The sequence below is a fragment of the Pelodiscus sinensis genome, chromosome 4 (assembly GCF_052426305.1).
Source record: "Pelodiscus sinensis isolate ZL-2025 chromosome 4, ASM5242630v1, whole genome shotgun sequence".
NCBI lineage: Eukaryota > Metazoa > Chordata > Testudines > Trionychidae > Pelodiscus > Pelodiscus sinensis.
The window spans coordinates 72,923,988-72,949,371 of NC_143055.1; the positions used below are offsets into that span (position 1 = coordinate 72,923,988).

Here is a 25,384-nt window from a genome sequence, read left to right on the forward strand (position 1 = left end):
TCTAGGGAGGTTGTAGAATCTCCATTGTTGAAGATTTTCAAGAGCAGATTTAACACCTGTCAGGGATGGGCTGGATAATATTTAGGTCTGCCATGAGTGTAGGGTCTGAACTAGGTGACCTCGAGGTCCCTTCCAGGCTTATGATTCTATGGGGCAGAGACATGAGTTCAACTACTAATTCAATTCAAAAGAGCTGTATTTCTGCCACAATGGATTCCTTCACTCATGAATATAAAGTGTCAAGATAAAATATCCAGCAGTATTGTGGTTTCACAATTAAGCAATTCTAATGAAAGTTTCATTTTGACTGGACTGCTCATGTTCCCAAATGGATAAGAAAATATATATCAAATCAACCACTTAATTGTGAACTGGCTGTCAGAAAACTGATGTGTGAGGTGAGCAAAGGTAATGTCATAATGGTGGTCTCACAAAGGCTTAGCGTTATGTACTAACACCACACAGATATTAACTTATAGCTGCCAATCGAGCTGTTTGGCGGTGAATACCATGTGACAGTGAAGTTGTTTGAAAAGAACCCTCTATGAGGTCACCAAGAAAAACTCCAACTTCACCTGCTGCAGTTACCAACCCCAGTTTATCAGCATCACTCTATTTTGTGCACCTGACAGCCTGTTTTGAAGAACAGTGACCTGTAGTAACTCAGTTAAAAAGAAAAAAAGATGCAGACAAGTTGAGCAATACATCTTTGTTTGAACTGAACTATGGCTGAATTTATGGTTTGGGACTGAGATCCCGATGCGCTCCTCCAACGTGACACGTGGAATTTAACAAACAGGGCAAACAAGAAAAGAAATACCACGCAACCTGGAGAAGTGGGAAGCAGAGGTAATTGAGCACCTGTGAAAGCCCTTGAGGCTCACCTGGAACATTCCAGGCTCCGCAGATCTGAAAGGGAAAGCCATGATTCCTATGAAGCAGTGGGGGGGGGGGGCGAAATGTGTCCATTGGAACAGAGACTACTTCCTCCTTAAAAATCCAGTGCAAGTTAATGCTGACAAAAGCTTAACTTCCACTCCATAGTATCCACTCACACATTTAATGTACGTGCGTGGAGTTACTTTCTGCTCTGGATTCTGTTTTATCCACTCATATCTCAGTATGTACTTATACCATAAGCTCATTGTGGCAGGGATCATCTGTTTTAACCAACATGCACACACAAAACAAAATGGAATTTCCATGTTCCAGGTGTGATTGCCACAGGTTGGGGAAGATGGTGCCCACAGGAGATCTTTAAACTCTTTCTTACTAGAATGGGAACCTGTCCTGCAACAACATAAGGCAGGCAGCAAGCAGCAAAATACATAGCAATGGAGTTTAAGGAGGAAATTTTCCAACACCACACAAATCTAGATGAGACACTAGAAATAAGTTAACACAGTATTGCTATTACCAATAAAGCACAGTGCAGGAATTCATGAAAGACTACTTGATAACAATCACAGGAAACTTGCTTTGGGGCCATATAACAGGTCCCAAACATGACAGAATTAAATCACTCCTTAGGCTGAGCTGAGATTTTTATGCATGCTAGTCTGTTCTGTAAAGGACAAAGAACAATTGTGCCTACTAAGGAGAAAAAGGACATGTCAGAAAGACTATGCAACTGCAAATTTGGAATGGAGATGTGCCAAGAGAAGGCTCCAGAAATGGTTCTCTTGCCAATAATGAGCAAGCAGATTGATCTCTTTGTTCAGTCTACATGAAGTTAAAACAAAGTTTGTAGGTCTAAAGATTATGGTAACTGAAAAAGCAATAAATATAATAATTGATTATACTATACACTGTTTTGGCACTGGATCTAAATTGCCAAACTCAGGACATGAAATAATTCTCACTCCTACCTGATTTGAAGAAGAAACTACCAAACAATCCAATCAGAAAGAAGGTTTGGAAAGGCACTTACCTGGATTGAGGTGATCTGGATTCTCTGCCCAGTTCTGCCACAAACTGCTTGTGTGATATTGGGCAAGTCATTCAGTCTCTGTGCTTCAGTTTTTCCCCTCTAAAATATGAATTGTAACAATCCTTTCTTTCTCCTGCCCTTTGTCTTGTGTACTTCTCTTTAGGTCAGGAATTATCAGTTGCTATGTGTCAGTAAAGCACCTGGCACAATGAGTCACCCACCTCAATTGGAAACGTCTGGTGACATAATAAAAATGAATAAGTAGGTTATTTTTGACACCCTACACGGGTGACAAGGCAATGAAGACAGTAAAAGATTGATATGATAACGAAATGTTAGGACTTCTAACATTGGCACATGCCTAAGGAAAAACTATTGTTTATTATTCTTACAATGACATCTTTCAAGGGTGTTCTTAATTCTGGTGCAACATGTTTTGACCTTACAATGTGGAAGTGCTATTTATTTTGAATGGGGCACTGCAACTAGAAGAAGGTAAAAGTGGTTTGAAGATTATGCTGAGATATCATGCCTTTGAAAAGACCTCCTGAAATCAAAGATGAATAGGTATGCCTGGCCATAAATCGTGAATACTATGGTTTATTAAGGTACAATTGCTGCTGCTTGAGAGTGAGAGCTATTGCTATTTGATGTCATTTTATATTATTGTCTTCTTTTAAACTCTGATCAGCGAAATAAGGTCTGAAGCAAGCAAAGCAGAACTGTTGTGTTTACTTAGAAACAGAAGCAGGGTCAATACAAAATGTACTAGCAAGCACTTTCTAAGTTGTAGAATGTTACCACTGCCATCAGCACATTTTCAGATTTATTCCTCAACAGTGGACGATATTACATTGTCACAAGTTATCTACACAGGATATGTCAAAAAGTACCTATATCAAGTAAACATTGGCATGACTCTTTTTAAACAACCTATTCTCTTCCTTTGCTTCAGACAGAGGAGGAAACTGGAAGTGCCACATAGATGTCTATCTCTAAGATCTTTAAAAAGAGGATGCTGTGAATTAAGAACTTTAATTACTGTACTATGCAGTAAAAGGGACAAAGGCCTTCAATAGTTCCCTTGTCATTTCAGTCTAGAAACAATTCAGGAGACATGGAAAGTTCTACAAATAGCAGCTCAATATTATAGCAATGGTTGCAGAAGTGGGTAGTTCACCTCTCTCTCCATTGCAGCCAAGGGATACTTTCCATATCAGTTTCATTTTAGGGCCAGAATTCAAGGAACTCTAGGTCAGCGATGGGCAACCTAAGCTAGTCAGTGGGCCCTATGAGTGGCTCAGTGGGCCCCAAGATTGTGGTGACCAAGACAGTGTCTCAGAAGAGGACAGTTTTGCTAACTGCACTTGCACACCTAGAATTTGTGGGGTGTGCCAATTGAAACATAGTGGCACTTTCACTGGATGCAGAGGGAGTTCATGTCTCTCAGTCAATGTTGTGTGCAGTGAGCACACCCCTCACTTTACATACACTTACTTGTGTGTATTACTTTAATACTGGTAGGGGAAAAAAGTGTGTGTAAGGAAACCAGAGGGATCTGGCAACCTTGCACCTGGGCAATAGCAACCAAAATGTCTCATGGGTCACACATAAAAACCTGATGGGCCGCCTGAGGAAACTAGTTGTCCACCAACCACTGTGCTAGGTGCTACAGATTAACATTTCCCTGTAAAACCCTTTAATACAATATCCATGGCTCTCCGTGAACACAACTAGTGATGAAATATGGTGTCAGCCCCATCATCAACATCTGATTATTGAGAATGTCTTGCTACCGTTTTCTTCATTGCCAAATATCCAGAGCAAAGGGGGCAGTCAGCATTGTATTCAAATGTCTGAGCACTTAGGGCTACATCGACAATAGCACATAGGCATCTAATGGCCCCTTCCAGTTCTTAAATTCAATATTAGGTGCTACTGACAAACTACCATTTAGTTGTCACCTCACCCCACAAATGCCTAAATTTCTGTTGGCGAGCATGTGCTAAGCCACCTAAGTGCTGATGTTGCCTCATAGCTAATAAGCTGCTTGGCTCAGTTGTTGAAGCCAGAGCCCTTGCATGGCCCCAAAGCAGGATTCTCAAATGAGGTATCACCTCTTACTTGCAGGTCCCAATCCCATATGCATTCTCATGTCATGCCTACAAGATCAGACCCTGCATAAAATGCAAACAGATCAAGAATTTTGAGGACTGGCTACTATGGTCCGATGCTTAGGACACTCACATGGAAGACCCATATTCAAGTCTCTACTTCATCTAATTTGGAACATAGCCTTGAATCATCATCTTCTGCATCTGATGTGAATGCCCTAATCACTGAGTTACTGGCTATAATCAGTAGGAGTGGCTCTCACCAGTTTATTCACAGGGTAAGTACTGGGTTCATCTGCTAGGACAAAAGTTAATCTGACCCATATACCCAACTTTAGGAGAGGGTTAAGGCATAAGCTATGTCTACACTACATGCTTCTTGCACAAGAAGCCTTTTGCACAAGAGTTTTTGCACAAAAACTTCTTGTGCAAGAGTATGTCCACACCTCAAAGCACATCGCAAAAGCTATGTGCTTTTGTGCAAGAGTGTCCACACTGCTTAGACTCTCTTGTGCAAGAAAGCTCTGATGGCCATTCACAGAATGGCCATCGGAGCACCTGTGCTTTTTCCCATAGGGGTTTCTTGCGCAAGAAAACCCTTCTGGAGTGTCCACACTTGCCTTCTTATGCAATAGCTGTAGTGCTAAAAGCAGTTGTCTCAGAAAAGGAGGTTTACCTACAGCGGAAAAAATCTTCTGTTCTGCCATTTAACTGCCTATTTAATTGCACAGAGCTCATTGGAGGTGTGGACGCTTACTACAAGGTTTTTGTGCAAAATGCTTTTGCACAAAAACCTTGTAGTACAGATGTAGCCTAAGAGTCCACCACCCTGCACTCCTAGGTGAATGCTCTATTCCCTAGTCCACTCCAGAACCCACACTACCTTCAGAGGGTCCCTTATCCTGCCTTCCTAATATGGGAGCCAGCTCCATCCGTGGGGCAGCCTGTGTTGGCTGTCAGGCTGCTCCCATGTGGGCAGACAAGCCAGGACTTGAACCCACCCACCCACCCATCACTGGCAAATGCCCTACCCCCTAGCAAGTATTCAAATTTTCTGCTGCTGGAAAATCTTTATAAACAATTAAACATGACTTCATACCCTCTCAGACATGACTTAGGGAGTGAAAGAATTATAAAGGCACATTTAACATACAGGTAGGCCAAGTCATTAAACCTATACATTTTTAATCCAAAAGTGTTGATTCAGTCCATCCAGTGTTGATTTCCCTGAATTCCTAAAGCCTAGTCACACTACCACAGCTGTTGCAACACTGCAATACAAGTAAATGTGCTAGCTTCATATGGTCAGACTGTTTCCTCACAGATAGCCTGCACCCACTTCTAGAAGATATTTAGTAAAAGAAAACAATTGACTGAGGTTTAAAAAGGAGTTACATATATTGAACTTGAGAGCAGAGATTGCCAAATAACGTTTAAAGGCTGGCTGGCAAGGAAAGCACTGGTGTTTGCCTCATGTGGCATCAAAAAAGTGGGTAACGTCTTTCATAGTTCTAAAAATCATTTCTCTGAAAATTCTACTTTTGCAAGATCTCTTAAATAATGAAGGAGTCAGTACAACAAATCCAAAACCATAAACATACATGCCAGATCCAGAGCTATATTGATTTACCCCAGTTGAGGATTTGGCCTTCTATATCTGTAAGCATGATGGAAAAATGGAAGTGAATAATTACCTCAGATCTGAGTGCAAATTTTAAACACAAAAATAAAATTTGTTAGATGGGTTGCAAATGGTATATTAATAAATCATCATAGTCGAGTGCCTGTCCAGAGTGAGCCCAAGTCTTTTTCAGCATTCCTGCTTTCCTGGTTTTTTCCTGCAACTGAATATTTTATCTCAGTACCTTCCTCCTCCTCTCCCAGATGCCCTGCAAGATTAGGACCTTGATCCTGCACATTGAAGTCAAATGGAGCTTTGCCAATGACTTCAATAGATGTAGGATCAAGCCCTATGCCAAGTTCCATAACCCTTCTGCCCAGTTTTCTTCATTGCTTATATTCTTTCTCTGCCCTGACATCAATTAATCTCAGCACTCTCTCTATCCTGTCCATTATAATCATCTTTCTTTGCCAGTTATGTTGTCCCAGTTCTGGGCTGGAATTAGTAGGAGAGTGTGAGCTCAATTCTATAAAGTGTTAGTTTTCATATTGCCAAGCGTGTCACTGCATCACATAACAGGAGCCCAAAATGGCATACAATTTCTCCTCATGAATCTGGATCTGATTTTAAACTTTACTTCTAAGTCTCATTTGAAAAATGACCAATGTACATAATTTTTCTAAATGTTCTCTAACCTGAGAGTTAAATCTTTGCCATTGTTAAATCTCTTGAACCCTGGCCTTCCCAGATTTAATAATTGTACTTTATTATTTCTCCCAAAACATTTCTATGTGCAAACTTTAGTAATTCTTCATTCCCTACACCAAAACCACCCTTGGATTTTTTCTTTTAGTCTTCACAAGTTTAATTAAAGCTGCTTCTACTGAATATACCTATCAAGGCAAGGAAAATAATGAAGCTATTTTTAAAAAAATACAGCTCCAGTTGTAGATTAAATAGTCACCATTCAGAGTCAATGTGAAGAGTATTATTTTGAAAAGCCTTTGTAGACAAAATTAAACATTGATTAATCATAAAAAAAAACCTGGACAACTGTCAGCTGGTTATTGGATCAAGACCAGCTGTTCTCAGTCTTTGATATACTCTGCCATTTGTTAAAATCCTGCTTTAGTTGTGTGAAGGTACGCTGTTATCTTATCTCCAAAATGCACTACTTCCCAAATAGCAAGTGAAAGGGCAATCTTTATTTGGTATACAGTAACCTTGACTTTATTGACAGTAGTGAACCAGGCAATGTTCAAATTAATAGCCATTCTAACAACTCTGTTGTATGGTTTGATTTTGTGATTAAGTTCTCTAAGTACTCTTTGATTTCCTGCATTCAGCAAGGAAGTATATTGCTATTTCAGGGAAATTAGTTCTTTCCCTACTACATTCGCTCTGTAGATCCCAGGTTTTTCCATTCCTCATAGCTTTAAGATGTAAGAATACCTCTTTGTTCTCCTGACTTCTCTTAGGCAAGACAAATCATTGTTGTTTGAGTCAAATTCTCAATACACATGCATTGAATTGCCAAAATGCAGGGTTTATACCAATTCTGTTTATTTTTCTATGAACTACACCTGTATAAACCCCCACTCTGCACACTAATATGAATTGAGATTGAGAAGTTTTTGGCCAAGTCTACACTATCTAATGAGGATAGATTATGTAAATCATTCCACAAAGATTAAAATATGCATAGGTAAGGCAATACATTTAAATGATCACTAGCTTACATCTTTTGAGTTCAGTACAGTTTGCTAGGATGCCACCCAACACAGAACAGAAGTAGTTTAAACAGCACTTACAAAATGTATCATTTTAGATTTGAGCAGTATTACACATGGATTAAGTACCACCCCAGGCACAAAAGTATCAGTGTTCTCTATAGTCCTTTCTTTAGAGCCCTGGAGTCCCAGGTGGCAAAAACAGAAGAGTAACTGCCAGAGAAGTTGAGGGGGACAGAGAAACTTAGTGCCACATACCTCCCATTTACACTTGCTTATTCCCCAAAATATTATAGTTCTTCCTTTGTTCCAGTACTACCACCCAGCCCTTGCAGGTATTTACCACATTATCTTTCCCCAAACATTCTCCCCCCCTCCCAAAAAAAAATCCCTTCTGCTGCCAAACTCCTTTCATTTCTCATTTCCCATTCCCTCTCCCATCACTGCAGCTTGCCTCCCCCACCAAAAAAATCCTCCCTCTACCATAAAACACCTCATCTTCCCTAATCCAAAACTTCCCCAATAGTGTTTTTCCCAAAAGTCGTGTGTCCTGCCCATTGTCATGTTCCCTCACACACACACACACACAGCCCCCCATGGTTATACTGTTTGCAACTCCCCTCTTCAAGGTCTCAGTAAATCTGAATTCCCAGTGAACTCAACACTACTCCTACATAACCTGCTCCTAAACCTGAGCTCCATTTTGCTGTGTTGGGTCCTCAAGTGATGTCCTAATACTTGAACCTCCTCCATGGGGTGGGAAGGAAGAAGAGGAACTGCTACTGCTGAGAAAAGCATCAGGGCTCAATCTTCCTTTGGAGGCAGTGCAGCCCCTTCTCTGCACTGTACATAGAGCTGGTGAATAAAAGGTTGTGGTGAAGGGACCAGCCAGTGAGTCGTGGCTCCAGAAAGCTGTTTCCTGCTTAACAGATAGACAGTCCCCTAATGTTAGGGGCCATTTTCCTGTACATCTAGTCATCTCAACAAATCGGCTAGGGAAGGAGGTCGTGTGCGCTGCATGAAGCAATGGGCTCAGACTTCTCCCTCATGCTACCTCTTTCCCTGACCTCCACGTGAGGCTGAAAGGTGGGTGATGTTACATCTGAGCTTTGCACAAAACCAGATTAGATCACCACACTGGTCCCTTCTGGCTTTAAAAAGCTACTAAATCCTAAAGATTCCATCAAACTTTTCCCATTTATTTTCTAAATTTAGAAAATTTCTAATTCAAAATTGTCACCAACTGTATCAATGTCAACAGAGGCTGACCATCCCTATTCCACAGGTCCCCTCATGAAATACTTAACAAAGAAGGTAGCTGTGCTTCTTCTCCTCAACCTATGGTCCAGCTGCAGCATAAAATCATGATCTGTTTCTTTTGAGTACTAGCGCAAAAATCTATCAGGCCCTATGAACTGCAAAGAAATGATCCTGGTTTTGGACCTTTTTATTTTTCTTTCCCAGAGAAACAATCATTTCTCCAGTAGAGATTTAAAGTACAGTAAAACCTGCGTTATCCAGCACGCTCAGGGATTAGCGCATTCCGGTTACCTAAAAATTCCAGTTCTGAGGGTCCCATCAACCTGGGAAAAACCAATGGATTATTGCAAAACTCAAGTTTTTAATATTGGTAGTTTTGTAGTGTCAGTCAGTTGATCTCACATTTCTATTTTGAGTTCAAAATGATTATTTGAGTTCTTAAATAAAAAATTGTTAAGCCAATCATGGTAAACCAAGCCGGGCCTATGCGCCTGAAGATGTGACAGTATTGTGTCTAGGGGCAATGCCGGTTAACAAAGTTTTCTGGTTAACCGAGTGCCAGATAAAAAAGTTTTCACTGTAGCACATTTGGTCAGGATACAATTTCCAATCACTTTAAAAAAAATTTAATTCCTCCAGATCATCGAAAGGATTTCTTACTGAGGACTAAATACCAGATTTTTCAGCAGTATTTGGATGCCTAATGATAGAGATAAGCAACTACTGTGTTTTCAAAAGCACATAGATGACACCTGAAAGCAATGGGAGCTCAGTGCTTAAGCATTTCTTGAAATCCCACTAGGCATCTTTAGACACCTAAGGCTTTTGAAAAATCTGAAAACAATCTTATTTAAAAAAAAAATCTAAGTACAAAAAAATATTTAAGGGCAATTCCTTTTTTCTATACTCGGGCTCTAAAGCAGCTAATGTCAACCTTTAATTGATGATGCCAACTATATCCCCTACGTTCCATTATAGCATATAATGTGGTGTTAAAATTAGTCACTCTAATGGACATACACTAATTCAACACATTCATTAAGGTAGTCTTGTTGATTTAACTGAGATGTGAAGTCGAAGGGACTACTCACTGATAGCTTGTGAATTGCAATATCTTTTCTTAAAATACACTGGTCAAATTTGAGAGAGAGACTTGTTCACTCTTAAATTCAGTACTGCTTACTTGTTTCAGTCAACAGCTGTATATTTTTTCCTCTTACGGAATGTTTAAAAAGTTGTGGGGGGTTTTTTGTTTTCGTAATATGTGGTAAGATCTTTGCAGATCACCTTTATAATCAATGCATTTTTTAAACTAGATTAAATCAAGATTTGCACTAATTCCAGAATTGATCCATGTTTCTCCTGGGAAGCAAAATACAGATAGGTCAGGAGTCTGATCTGGAAATTTCAACTGCTTGAAAGGAGAACTCTAAAATATTGTGGCTGGGCATAAGTGTTTTAACCAAGCATGATTTTTTAAAGTATGAAATTCACACCTTTACAACTATAGACCTATCCTTTAAGTTAAGATTTGGAACTTAGACTCACTCTGCTAAGAAAGAAAAATACTTTGCCTACTTCAGAACATTTTAGGCCACTGTAAATCCAGCATAACTCCTTTGGCTTCAAATGAGTTGTTCCATATATTCACCAGTGTGGCTGAGATCAGAATCAGACTGTGTGACTGACTTAAAACAAGCTACAGAAAAATAAAGCCCACAGGAGAGAAACTGCAAAACGTTACTCCTCCTTACATAATGCTTTGGAAACAACAGAGCAATGAGAACAAACTTTCAGCAGGAAATCCCAGGGGAGTAATGGGATAAAATTTTCTGTGGAAGCTTGTAACTCTAGCTGACTTGAATTTCATTGCAAAACAGTTTAATATTTTAGCACTTCAACCATCCAGAACTAAATAGATGCTTCTAACTCTTGAGTGTTGAAGGAATTATACACACAGAGTAATAATTGCATGTATGTGTTTTTGTTCTGCCCTCAAATTTAGCCTTTCTGGAGCCAAATCAATGCATCGCTAGAACACGTTTTAAAAGTTATTTTTCCTCTTTCCTATGGAGTTGTTTCTGGAAGCTCCTCTGAAGAATTTATATATTCATTTGTATAGTTTTACAATGTTGCAGCCATTACTCTGAAGCTAAACCAAATGTTTTTCTTGCTCCTTCATCTAACTTACCTCTTCATTCATAAAAAGAAAAGAATAGATAGAGACTAGGTCCTATTTTGAATTATGAATTGTTATTATGATGTAGCTTGAAAGCATAAGCATCCCAGTATGTGTGATATCTCCATTGTCATTTGCAGTTCTGTTGTAGCCATGTTGGTCAGAATATTAGAGAGAAAAAGTGGGTGAGGTAATATATTTTAGTTGACCAACTTCTACTGGAGAAAAAACAAATTTTCAGGCTACACAGAGCTATTCTTTAGGGCTGTGTCTAGACTGGCAAGTTTTTCCGCAAAATCATCTGCTTTTGCGGAAAAATTTGCCAGCTGTCTACACTGGCCGCTTGAATTTCCACAAAAACACTTACTATCTCATGTAAGATAGTCAGTGTTCTTGCGGAAATACTGTGCTGCTCCCATTCGGGCAAAAGCCCTCTTGTGCAAATCATTTGCGCAAGAGAGCCAGTGTAAACAGCACAGTACTGTTTTCCGCAAAAAAGCCCCGATTGCTTTTGCGGAAAAGCATCCTGCCGATCTAGAAACGCTTTTCCGAAAATGCTTTTAACGGAAAACTTTTCCGCTAAAAGCATTTCCGGAAAATCATGCCGGTGTAGACGTAGCCATGGTGCTTTATCCACCTTGCTTCTAATATATTGCCCAGCAGTCAGACAAACAATGGATATGTACAGGTTTGTTGCTTTCTGAAAACTGAAGATCACAATTCACCTGTGAAAAAGTGTAATTCCACTCTATAAATATCTTATTTTACTTACAGGTATACATGTGCCTTTTTGAGATGTATTAAAATAATCCAAGACTGGCAGCATTCTTTGGCACACTTAATTTGGACAGTTAACAGGAAAAATATTCATTTCTTAATATTAAAAATTAAGACCAAAGGAAATTAAAATTGAATTATGCCCAGAAATGTGCAAAATATTTTCACAGGCTGTGGGGGAATTAAAGCAGAAATATAAGTTGTAATAACATCCTTGTCGTACTTCCTTGGTAATAAATTGTTAATCTTTAAGGTGCCACTGGACTCGTTTTTCCTTAGTACTATCACACAGTGGAACAGAACAAGTACCAGAAGTGTTTTACAACTCATGCAGTCTATTATATTTTGGCATCACACATGGAATGCCTCCAGTCAATCAGAGTTTAAGGGAGCTTTCACAAAGGCAGGCTTTGTGAGGAAGGCTCATGTTCATATTGCTCTTAAGAGCTTCAGTAAGAGCATGACCTTACAGTGGGTGGAGGTGAAGGATGAAGCATGACTCAGTGAGTATGTGTTATACTAGATGAAAAGGAACATATTGGGATTCAATGCTAAACTAAGTAAGGCATCCCACTAATTTTTATACTGAACCCTGGATTACTATTCAGAAACATACTTGAGGATACAAATGTCTTCTTGGTACCACACCAAAGGCAAACAGTCACGCCCACCTTCCTTCACAAAAGGGAAGAAAATAATTGAATTCTTGCCTGCGTTACCTCAAATCAATCTGCTATGTAAACCCCTGGTCCCTGTGAGTAAGTTCCATACAGAAGCCAGCAGGGAGGAAGGAAGAAGTAGCTAAAATAAGCAGATGGGTGGACAGGACGGAAATAATAAACAGTGAAAGAGACTTCTCTCTTGGGGAAGATACTGAATGAACTAATCAGGGACAGAATAAATGAACACTTGGAAAATTAAGGAAAATTAAGCAATGTATAACATTCAGAAAGGTGTTTGACAGGATGCCTTTTTGAGAAGCCTGGGGTGATTATTGCTTTCTTGTGGTGTGGTAGATCTTCATCCTCACATCCAAAGATGTAAACTAGTACTCATAAATATTCTCTAGCACATTCCATTGTTTCTTTAAAATAACTGAATTGAAGATTTGAAGTAATCTCTCTCAATAAAGATGTTTTACATATATCTTGGAATAAGAATGCTGCAGATGGGAAAATGTATGTATAGAAACAGAACAAATCATGAAATGCCATATAAAAATGAGTGTGTGATTTAGAAATTACTTATTTTGACCTTCTAAAGACAAGGGCTGTATCAGAAAGTTTTCCCTGCCTGATAGTTCTGAAAAGTGCTTCTTGGCATCAAAAATAATCTAGACAATGATCAAGTGCTCTGCTATGTACCACAAGGTAGCAGATTGCACAGTTATATCACCTAAAAAAGTGAGAGCCCTTAATAGCAGAAATAGGTAAATAAAAACTTTGAGACATTAAGAGCACAACTGAACAGACTTCCTACAAAAACTTGTCACTGGTCAGTCAGTTGAGTGAGATGGTTACCTGAGCAACAACAGCTAAGATATGGTAAGTGTTAAGGTAAACATTGTCAGTTTTATTTAGCCCAAGGCTAAATGCAAACAGACACATGCGCAGACACACACACACGCACACCACCCCAACACACCCTACAGCCAAACCTGAGGAGGGGGACAATGAGTAGACAGAATACCAGTTATACAGCTTCCTTGTGTACTCCCAAAATGCTAATGTGCTGTGAAATAGGCATACATTAATCAGAAAAAAGGAAATGTAAAGAGAACACCTGTGTGATGTTAAAGATTTTAAAGGCAGTACACAGGAAGGATGTTAGAAAGCTAAATGGGAATAGGGGATACCTAAACCTAAATGAATTATTTTAGGCTAGATTTCTGCACAGCAATTGCATTTAATATGTTCAAAAAGCTGCTAAGGGCCAATAGACATGAGTAGCATAGATAGTTCTGAAAAGAACTAAACAGATAGAAGTATATTAACCTTGTCACAAGCCAACAACTGCATCAAAAAATTTTTTTAATGAATTGCACCCTCTTATGCCAGATGTGAATTTGACCCATATTAGAATAAGATGTAATACTATAGGGTACAATTACATCTCCCAAAGAATCACAAAATCTCCCTGAAAAAAAGAATTCATTGTGTGCTATTAGTAATTTCTCTGAACAAGTGTTGTATTGCCATCTAGTGATCACTTTGTATATTGTCTGGCTATACAAAAAGGGGGAATTGAGATGTTTGACATGAGTTGAATCAAGCTGCAGCTTAATTAGATGTCTAGAATAACCCAACAGATAAAAGTGTACAGTATAGCTAACCCCATGTTTATTCTATAATTACCCAGAGAGCTTTTATCAACTCCCCCCTTTTTCAATCCACATCCGTCCAGCAAATCCATTACTGGGACCTTACCCTCAACCCCACCTTCAAAGGAGGGTTACAATGGCTATTATAATGGGGGCTGACTCCCTGCTATAACAATCATAGGAGTCCCCAACTACCCCCATCTACTCCTTTCCTTAACACCTCTTTTGAAGTCCTTTTTCCAAGCCATTTATCTGGTCACTGAATACTTTTCCTACGGAGTACTCGATCTGGACATCCGCCCTACACTTAGATAACGACTTGCAACATAATCACCTGAACCTGCAGTAGGGAAGGCAAAAAACAAAGAAATATGGTGGTAAGGGAAAAATTTCTTCCCAGCTCCTCCTCAAAGGGTGGCTAGTAGGTCCACAGTAGGTCTAGACCAAACCTGGCCTTTGGCTACATACAAAACTGATATTTTACCACAAATAGTGGAAGTGTGCAGCCTCCACCTGCTCTGTGCAAGAGGGAAGGTTAAGCCATAGGGCTGCCTATTCAAAAATCCTCATTCCCAGGAGGTAAGTAAGCAACCATGAAGACCCTTTTGCAGCAGTTCATCTCCTCTCTTCCTATGCCTTTCACCAAACCTTAAAGCACAGTTCCATTCATTCAGCCAGCCAAATACCCCACCCCCTTTAAGGTGCAGTGCAATCTCTGCAAACCAAAGAAATACCATCACCCATGTAATCACATCTAAATCACTTCAGGCCTTTAAAAATCTGGCCGTTAATACACACACAGATCTGTACTTGCTGAATGATCTCTCCAAATCTTAAATTAATCTTCACAACAGTCCCTGTAACAGAAGAAACAGCTGCTTATTTCTCAGCTGAGTGTGGCTGGACTAGCTTGTTTCAAATAAGAAATGATTTATACCTCAGACACAAAGATTAATCCTGTTCTTTATCCAAAGCAATACACTGAATGAATGGAGGAGCCAGATTAGAATTAAGGAGTTCCTAGTTTCCAGTACTACATGTAGTCCACGGCTTATGCTGATTCGTTAGGCTGACAAATCTAGTATTAGGACCTGCCCTGCACACCAGTATTCATTGAGATAGTCAAGTCAGTGATCACTACCCAATTGTCCTGGCCTAAAGGAGGAACATATATGGCACTGGAGACAGGGAATGGCAAAGAATGCTTCATATGGCCAAAGACCCAATTGTTTAAAATCAAGAATCCAAGTCTCATTTTCTGGCTGTGGAACTGAAGAACCTATTAAACCTCCACCACTTATCTTCTACCATTGACTACACATGCACACTTTCAAAATGGTTTAATACTACCTCATCATTTTAAGAAAATATAACATTAATAATATGTATAACAAGTGGATTTTATCCTCTCACCTCTAGCTCTTATGGCACATACTAATAGTTTCCTTTGTTAGCACACTATTTTATTTTTTTCATTTTAATTCTTTATGCTGCTGCATAGGTCATAGTATCAAGACATTTCATAGCTTGTTTTCTGTTCTGGCTTCCCATTTTGCATTTATATTTCCTAGTATGCAGATAATATTCAAAATATTTGCCTTTATCTTAATTCAGTTTGTGTACTAGTCAACTGCACATACCACTTAAATTATGCTGCATAAAATTACCACAACACAATTTATGCTGTTGGTTTACTGGACTTCTTACGATCTTACTACTGAAGATATTTACATTATGGGTATGTCTAGACTGGCAATATTTTTCGCAAAAGCAATTGCTTTTGCGCAAAATCTTGCCGCCTGTCTACACTGGCCGCAAGTATTTGCGCAAGAACACTGACTTTGTACTGTACAAAATCAGTGGTTCTTGCGCAAATATCCGACACTCCTGCTCAGGGACAAGCCTTCTTGTGCAAGTGTTCTTGTGCAAGAGGGCCAGTGTAAACAGCCAAGTTAATTTCTTGCGCAAGAAAGACCAATGGCTAAAATGGCCATCGGAGCTTTCTTGTGCAAGAGTGTCTACACTGGCACAGATGCTTTTGCGCAAAAGCAAATCTTTTGCGCAAAGGCACATGCCAGTATAGACACTTTCTTGCACAAATACTTTTAACGGAAAAACTTTTCCGTTAAAAGTATTTGTGCAAAATCATGCCAGTCTAGATGCACCCTATGTCCTCTCTATGTGAAGGACGATCTTATGCTTAAGGGCTAGAAGTGTGAATCAGGACACTGATACTCTGTTTTGGTTTTGCCAGAATCAGTCTGTATGAAGTTGGGTACAACACTTCTTAGACCAAAGTTTCAACATAGTGCTTTTCTATTAGGTACTAATATACCTAAGCATTGAAAAAATAAGGCACTTATTAAGAGGTGGAGAATCAAATCAATGGGCAGTTCTTCATTAGATGTGATAGCATGATATGGAACTTTGGCAAGGGGAAAAATATCTTGATAGTAATTTAAATTTCAGGATGGATAGTAGCTAATTCTTGTTACCAAATGTGTTAGGCTCTGATTGTGCAAGATACATAAGCACGTGCCTACCTTTAAACGTTTGAATAGTCCATTTATTTCTATGCACACAAGTAGTGTTATTAAATGATACTTGTGCTTAAGCACTTAACTTATGAAAATACAAAAATATGCTTTGCCCGGTTTTAATTAAATAAAGCCCACCTGCAAGTGATTAACTTATTGATATGTACATGTTTCATCTAGTGAGAGAAATACAAAGACACAGTTAAGAAAGAATATAACATGAGTAACAAGAAATGTTAGCCACATATTTTCAATAAAAGGAAAAAAGTTGTTTCCTGGATAGTCAGTTGGAACGGTAGCAAGTATGTGATTGGATATTTTTAAATCCTAAAGAGGATAAAAATTTGAGGTGGTTTAGTGTCCCTTGTCAGGTTGCTAATCATTTTGAGATTTCACTAGAATGCTGATAACTAGCCTCTCATTATCAGCCTTGACAGAAGACTATTTGGCACTCAAACTGGCAACCAATTTTACCACTTTTAGGCAGCTATTACATACTGTATGAGCATGGTAAAGATGTGCGGCTCTCAGGAGACAGAATTAGGGTAAGTCATTTTTCAGTATTAACAAGATAGTAAATGCTGTTTTAAGACAAGCAAGTATGAGATGAATACTGACCCTCACAGTACCTTTATAGACATGCAAAATTGATACTCTTCATGAGAACTCTCTCAAATCCAGTGAAAAAGGCTGAAGAGCATAAGTATGCAAACACCCATATACACATGTGCACTTTAATGGACCTATAAGTTCTGCACAACTATAATCAATTTTCAGTTTGAGATTTCAGCATGCAAAAAAAATGCTACAAGAATATCATTTTGCCTCATTAAAATGTTTAATGATTAAAAACCAGACAAAATTCAGTTCACACATTTGTCCCAGATATAAACTGGATATTTCCAGAAAGAAGTCATTATTTACTCAGCAAAATTTCCACTCTCAACTAGGAAAACAGTCTTACATTACAATGGAACAGTTTTCAACTATTTGAAGAAAATAGATTTGAAGTTGAAACCCCTTATTAAAAAAGAGAGTATTCAAAATTCCCTATACACTTCACCTTAAAACTGTGGTGTTTCATATGCTTACTGTATTGTTTCTGTTTTATAAGGGAAACAATCAACTTTGAGTTAAGACAGTAATACATTTAAGAAAACAAGTGTAATTTCTCTCTTTACTGAGCCAATGTGAATTCTTTCCACACAGCTCCAGCATCACCACTGATTCTGATAACCAGCTGTTTCTGGAACATAGCTTTTTCAAATATTTCAGGTATGTGGCATTTTCACAACATTACACATTAGGCCAAATATTCATATGTGAGAGGAAGCAGGTGATTGTGAGTGAAATGTATGGTAGTTTTATGTGCCAAATTGCCTAATGATATATCTGAAAACTGGGAAGCTGGATCATTGTGGACAAAAATAGGGACACAAGGTCATTTTCTACTCTGAACAACAGCATTATAAATCTGAAAAAATGTCACTGAATTCGATGAATATCGAATATAACTGTGTATAGAAGTTGGCTATTGACTCTGGTGGGAGTTTGATTGAACCTTAAGTCTCGATCCTCTGATATACAAAGTGCTCGACTTCCATTAACCTCAGTGGAAGTTGGGGAGCACCACATTTTGGGGGACATGAACAATTGCTTGTTTGCTTTAATATTCTCTTCTTACTATGGTGAGTTAATGATTAAATTACTAAGAGTTCATCCTCTCCTGGCAGATAACTAGATTTCTCTTTTCTTTAGATTTCCTCAAACAGTAAGCTTGGGAAAGCATGGGGTGAGTTTAGAGAAGTGAGGAATTTCTCTGCCACACCCAGAAGGATCAGGATCTGGAGTCACTACAGGAAGCAATTCAGACAGTGGAAGGTTCCCCACTTGAGAGATCAAGGTCTCAGAGCAAATGAGAAATGTATTTGCCTTTATTAGTACTGCAATTCTATCAATAACAGCTATTCTCCTAATACCTTGCACCTGATCTAAGGTGTCAACTACTGAATTTGAGGCAGATTCAGCCCATGTGATGTACTTATGTAGCCCAAGTGACATTTAAATTTGCTAGCATCTCTCCTTTCAATATTTTAAAAGTAGTTCTTTAGCCCTTGGGCTCTCAAAAACCAACTTTCTGACCATTACCTGACTTTTACCAATGCAGGAATGGCTGCCACAGCCTGCAGAATACTGAATCAATGGCCCATTAAGGGTGCTTATGGTGTCTAGGGCCTCAGACCTGAACCAAAGGGACTCTAGGGTGTGAGGAGTCACACATACTGCAAGAGATACTGATCATGGGTGTATCAGCTACAGCTGGACACCATCAAGTAAAAACATGGGCTCTCAGTCCCATTTAACATTCAATGGGCATACAATTTATATGAGGCTTTAACCTGACTAGGTTAGCTTATATGATAGACTACGTGCTTTATCTACTCTAGTCTTCTGGAATGTGCTAGGAAGCACATTAGCTAACATACTATCATTGCAATTTTAAATCCTAGTTTAGGGAAAACCTTAAAGAAAACATGACTTTGTGGTTAAAGCACTGATGTGGATTTTAGGAAATATGCTGTTTTGTCCTGATTTAATTACCACTCCACCAACTGGAAGATTTAAATGAGCAAAATCCCTCAAGTGTATGACCATGTGGTATTCAAAGGCAGAATAGATTTTTTAAACTTTAGTTAGAAAGCTGATGGCTAATATTTAAATTTCTGCATACTAAATGTTCAGATCTTCATTTGTAGAGCTGCGCTATATCGGAGACAAATCAGCATCTGGCATAGCTCCATGAGCTTCTACAGAGAAGTGGTAGAAGATTGCCCCAGTATCTTTATCCTATATACCCAGTAGCCCAGTTTATAGTGAAGCAATGTTTATCTAAGCTAGAAAGAGAGGCTACTAAATTAAAGATTTATGACTTATTACTCAGAAAAGTTGGCTGAGAATTGTTAATAAGAAAGTTCAGACATTTGTAGGTACATTTGTATTAAAAACTCCAGTCATAAAAAGGATGTGCCCACTAGTGTTCTAATAAGTTGTGAAAATTCATAAGACAGTTGTTTGATGACCTCAGGACAAACCTTTCTTTGAAGGAGAATAATTAATCTGAGGTTAAAAGTTTAACTCAGCCTTATTTTCCTTAATTTTATATTTACGGCCCTGTCAAGGGATTTACTTACCCCTCGGACTCCTCTTCCGAGGGATTAGCTCCTTTCATGTGCTGGACTTTTCTCTGGTGGTATCTCTACCTAACACTACAACACATAATGCTCCCTCTTCATTACTTAGCCCCCTATTTACTCTTCCCAGGACAGGAAAGACTTTTAGAGCAAATAATCCCATTCAGTTCTCAGCCATTATCCCTGTATCTTCTGAAACCCCTTTTTATGGGCAGCTTCTGGGCTTTATATAAGAAGCTGTTGTTCCTGTCCAGCTGAGACTCATTTACTCAATCCTTGCTCCCTGGCTTCTCCTCAGGGTGCAATCTGGGGCATTAATTGGCTCATCTAGCCACCTTAACCCCTCCAGCACTGATAGGGGGTGTCACCTCATCATAAGCTCCTAATATTAGAGATAACGGATTTCAGAGGGCTCAAGTTCCCTCTAGTACTCAATAGCTAACAGTATTGTAGTGCTATTATAGCCACCTGGTAACAAATAATACAGTCTCCTAATATTTTTCCCTGTGAAAAGTTGTGTAGTTTGGTCCTGAAATCCAAATTATTCAGTGGGGGAAAAGGAGCAGTTTAAACAACTCGTAAGAGTGTTTTCCATAAATGAAGAGGATGGTGGATTAGAGACTAGTGTAAGCAGATGGAAGCCATTTTGAAAGGTTTTTTTCTCCTTGAGACAAATACATCTTGCCAGGTAAGCTGGGAAATGTAATGCCAATAAAAACATGTGGTCTGCATTTTGAAGACTAAGTCATCCTTGTTACCCACCAGCTCTGTGATTCTTCGGGAACCAGAACATGGTCACCTGTCAGCCTTGTGCTCTTGGAGTCAGGGAGTGACATTCATGGAAAACCATTCCCCTCCCTCAGGCCTCTGCTAGAATCAAAGACAAAGCAATGAAAAGGCCAGGGAAGAAACACCCCAGCCTCATTTGCATTAAAGATGGAACAGAGGGACATCTCATTAGCATACAGAATGGAGAGCAGCTCTTCCAAGGCAGGAACTGCACTGAACTATGGGACACCGAAAGCAGAGAAGCACTGCCTGATGGGAAATCCCTGCTCCAGATGCTAATAAACCTAGGCCTGCTCACACCCAAATTAGTCATTATCAGACCAATTCTAGTAATGATCCTATTGACATCTAAAATACTGAAATGGCCAAGTTGCATTGTGAGCTCTTCAAGGAACATCACCCATAACCAGGGGTGATCAGTCTCTATTGTCTCTCCTCTTTCTCTTTGAACTATCCCTATAAAAACTCCTATCCTTGCCCCAAGAAAACTGTTCTGATACCTGGACTTAAACTGCATCAGTTCCATTGAGACTTCTTCATCTCCTGTCTGATCGTGCTGGGGGCTCTGTCCTGCTTTTCTCCTGCCCTCTGGACCCCCGGCTACCATCATCATCTGGGAACCCCGATCAGTGCAAGCTCTGTGGAGTGGTGAGGTCTCTCTCTCTCTCTTTCTCTCTCTCTCAACTATCTCTCTAAGCACAGCCTCCTGACCCTGCCCTGTGTAAACTGTTATATGGTTACCTAACATTTGTAATCAGCTTCAATTTAGATTTAATATTGTAATTGTTAGATTTAATATTGTAACTGTTTGATATCTATTCACTACTCAGAAATAAATCACTTTCATTGTTAAACTGGTTGCTTCTCTCTCTTTTTCTTTTGCTCACTCTTCCTTAAGGGGTGTTGTTTGGCTTCCCCATTCGCTCTGCAACAACGCTTCTTGTACCCAAGCAAAAGATCCCTGTAGTGCCCAAAATCCTGTGGGGTTTGCTCATCGTGTGGTTTACCTGTGAATGACTGTGGTGTGAAAGTGGGGATAGGGAGTGCTGAACCTGGGGGCTTATGAGGATGGCAGCTTAAAGTGCTGTTTAATCCAGCCCACGGAGTCCAAAGGCACATGAGGGTGCAGTGTGGCATTGCTGTGAAACCCAGCCAGCTGAGTCCAGGGACATATGAGGGGGTCAGCTTGTGAGTGCTGAGTACCCAGTCCTCTCAGACGTGCTCTGTTAGTGGGTGTGAGTGTCTGTGTGTGTAGCCAAGGTGGTAAGAACCCCATCCTGAGGAACCTAGTTCCTGCAGGAGAGCTCCAGTGGGAGGGGGAATTGGCAGCAGGGAGAATTCAGTTCCATATGAGAGCCCAAGTAAGCACCAACAGCACACTGATAGAACTGTTAACCTTCCCCCAGTCCCATAAGGGTAACCCTGATAAATGAGCATACCCCAGAGTATTGGGCAAGTCTGGTAACATCCTCTCCTGAATAGAGTGTGCTAGAAAATTAAAGGGCCAACATTTCAAAATGGTCAACTTAATTATTCTCATGGGGCTTTTTAGTAAACAGGACTCCTTTCCCAGAAGATGGGAGTAATCAGTGAGGAACAGGAGGACATGTAATCCAATGAGCCTATTGCCACCAGAACAAAGCACAGAAGCTCTGAGGTTCAGCTTCAGATCTGTTGTTTATTGTAAGTTTCACACAAAACATATCTACACTGGTGGGCTGTTGCACCAGAAGTATGCAAATGAGGCTAAGCGTGGAATAGTGCCGAACCTTATTTGCATACCTAATGAGCCGCCATTTTGCGGAAGAGGCTCTTGCTCTAAAAGGAGCTGTCTACACTGCCCCTTCTTGTGCAAAAAAAACCTCTTGCACAATGCCGTTATTCCTGAAAATAATCAGCGTAGCGGCATGGTCTAGCGCTACGTCTACACTGGCAGCTTCTTGCACAAGAACTGTTTTGTGGAAGAGTTCTTATGCAAAAAGTCTTCCACAAAAGCGCGTCTATACTGGCATGTGCTTTTGCGCAAGAGCATCTATGGCAGTGTGGATGCTCTCTTGAGCAAGAAAGCTCTGATGGCCATTTTAGCCATAGGAGTTTCTTGCACAATAAATTCATGTTGTCTGTCTACACTGCTCTCTTGCACAAGAGCTCTTGCACAAGAGGGCTTATTCCTCAGGTGGAGAGGAATAATCCTCCTGGAAGAAGCCCTGTTTTCCAACACTGTACTGTAAATTTTCTTGCGCACGAACATGCGTGCAGTGTAGACACCCGGCAAGTTTTTGTGCCATGACATTTGGAGTCTTGGTGGTGTAGGAAAATGTGTGACAATGTAGACAAAAGTGGGATGCACAGCGGTTTGTAATTACACGAAGGAATACATCATTGCACCCAAATGTCCCCCATCTGCACCCAGTGATCACAAAGACATGGGCTGGGGGTCTGTCCTTGGACACTCCTACCCCACATCCAGGCTCATTACTATATTGCTGCTGGAGCTAGGTTCTCAGCCAGCAGCCACCATTCTCACTGCTCTGCTTTCAGAGCAGGGCGGCCAGATAGCAACATCTGGGGGCAATAGCTTCAACACCTCCCCCCAAAACCATTCTTACAATAGAGTATTTTATTTTTTCTGCTGAGTTATTTAAGAACCTCGCTAACCTGGGTCATATATATGGATATACATACCAAAATATTGATGGTGGTGTTGGTGTTGGTGTTAGAAAGTAAAGACTTTTGAGATCTATGTAGTTCTTGTGTATTTTTTTTCAAAAGCATTTCATTTTAATAATGTGCGCTACAGTATATATTTGTTTGCCCATGCACTGGACTTTTCAATGTGACTTAGGCTCCTAAATCACTTTGGTACTTTGGAAATACTTCTTGCATATCTTTTTTTCCCTGCTTTAATCTGTGTGGCTACATCTACATTGCCCCGTCTTGCTCAAGAACATATTCCACTTATTTTCCGGCAGACTGGCTCTTGCTCAAGACGGGGTTTTTGCGCAAGAAGGAGCAGTGTAGACTTGCGCAAAAAAAACCTCTTGCGCAAGACTGGGCAATACAGACAATATGGGCAATATGTTCTTGCACAAGACTGGGCAATGTAGACGTACCCTGTATGTTTGTCCTTGGATTATTTGTAGTTTAGAAGCCACAATGCTTTATAGCCAGGATGAAAACGGAAATGTCTCAGATTAAAAATAAAGAGAAAAAATAATTTCAAGTCTATGTGAAAATGTTTTCCAGTTTAGTGGCTTTTCACACAAAAACTTCGATTAGATCAATTTCTATACTCTAGTGGCAGTTCACATTTAAGTGTACTCATATGTAGTTTTCTTTGTCTGGGTTTAGTTTTCCAGGAGACTAACTATGCACTCTTGTAAGGTAATATGCCAGAAATTCATGTAAAGTTATGCCTAGCCCTAATGAATACTTGTCTTGTTAATTTGGGTTTATCCTGGCATCTTGCAATACCATCAGCAAACAAATATCCACTGAACTAATTTATCAAGTCTTCCAAATATTTTCCTTCTAAAAACAAACAAACCCCAAAACATATCCCAGCAGGCTATGTCTAATTTTTAAGATATTACAAAAATGATAAGATTGTGCAAATGTTTCATGTCTTGAAACTAAATTGACATATAATCATATATTCAAAAGGGCACTGTAGTACATATTTGGAATGGGAGAGCTCAAGACAGAGTTTGTGTGTTTCCTGGGGCAGTAATGGCTCATGTCCTGTTGCAATATAGTTCAGCAGTGATTTCCATCTTTGCTCTGCCAAAGGCTTGAGACAATTATTCTCCTCTCATCATTCCAAACCAGCACGTTGTTTTCTGCCTTCCATTTGCTCATATGTGCATGAGAAACAGAGACATGCTGAATCTTCTCACATTGGCTGGCGAAGTCGGAAGCCAAACCTCCACTCTGAAGTTTCTCTTTTCAGAATACCACGGTATCAATCCAACAAAGCATTTACACTCATCCTTAACTTGAAACACAAGAGTAGTCCCACTGAAGTCAGTGTGATGCTCACTATGGCAGTCACACAACCTGACCTTTCAGGTGACTATTTTTAATAAACAAGTCTCATTGACAAAATTCCTCTCATCCATTCTATAATCCTTTGGTATTTACAATTTGTTTATCTTACCTTGGATGCTAAAGTTGTTGGAATGTGGAAGAGGTTTTGACATACTGCATGGTATGTGTTTGATATATGAGTCACAGAACATACCGAGTACAGAGCAAGAGCTTGTCCAATACTGCTCCCTATGTGCAAGAGTGCTACTTTTGCTTCCCTTCACTATTTGCCTGTAACTGATCCTTGATTATTAGTTCACCTCATGTTACTGGACTGTAAAATAGTGTAATGTGATTTTCCTGTTATTATTGTTTAGTATTTCTAATGAAGTATCCACCTAGCAGCCCCACATCGCACCAGAGTCCCATTTACTAATAGCTGTGGAAACACATAGGAAGACACAGCCCCAAGGAGAATATGTTCTAAAAAGCAGTCTAATGAGGTTAATGAGCCAGTGTTTAAAAATCATTATTTATTAATAGGAATAAATGGGTGATCACTACTGAGACACTGGAGAGAGTGCTGGCAATCCAAAGCCACTCCTCTCTTTCCTATAAAATTTGACAGACTGTTGCAGGAGAGAAGGAAGCAGTCATTTATTTTGCTTACCCTGTAGAAGGCTAATAAGTATCCAGTTCCGTGGTGAACCAGACTTGGAAATGGACTTAGGGGCAGGTGTCTCCTAAGGAACCTGGGGAACAGGTTTCAGGGTCCAAATATCTAGTACAGGAAGAAGATAATCCCTCAGCCCTCTTAGGATAAGGGGCTGCGTCTAGACTGGCAAGTTTTTCCGCAAAAGCAACTGCTTTTGCGCAAAAACTTGCCAGCTGTCTACACTGGCTGCTTGAT

The 25,384-nt window shown here is 39.7% G+C and overlaps 1 protein-coding gene and 1 long non-coding RNA gene across 3 annotated transcripts in view; one reads left to right on the top strand and one right to left on the bottom strand.

The window, feature by feature from the left end:
• TLL1 (tolloid like 1) overlaps nucleotides 1–20,761 on the bottom strand; it is a 390,438-nt gene extending 369,677 nt beyond the window's left edge. Inside the window, exon 1 of one of the 2 annotated variants that reach the window (XM_075930162.2) lies at nucleotides 19,660–20,116. The gene's annotated coding sequence lies outside the window, so the exon portion shown is untranslated. Of the gene's footprint in view, nucleotides 1–19,659 lie in introns of both variants that reach the window. The other variant, XM_089777936.1, reaches the window with a different exon arrangement.
• On the top strand, nucleotides 458–18,358 carry LOC112546255 (uncharacterized). Its single transcript, XR_003089905.3, has 3 exons — nucleotides 458–849; nucleotides 17,678–17,743; nucleotides 18,227–18,358. It is a non-coding gene; the product is annotated as an uncharacterized LOC112546255 (long non-coding RNA).
• Nucleotides 20,762–25,384: the final 4,623 nt, after the last annotated feature.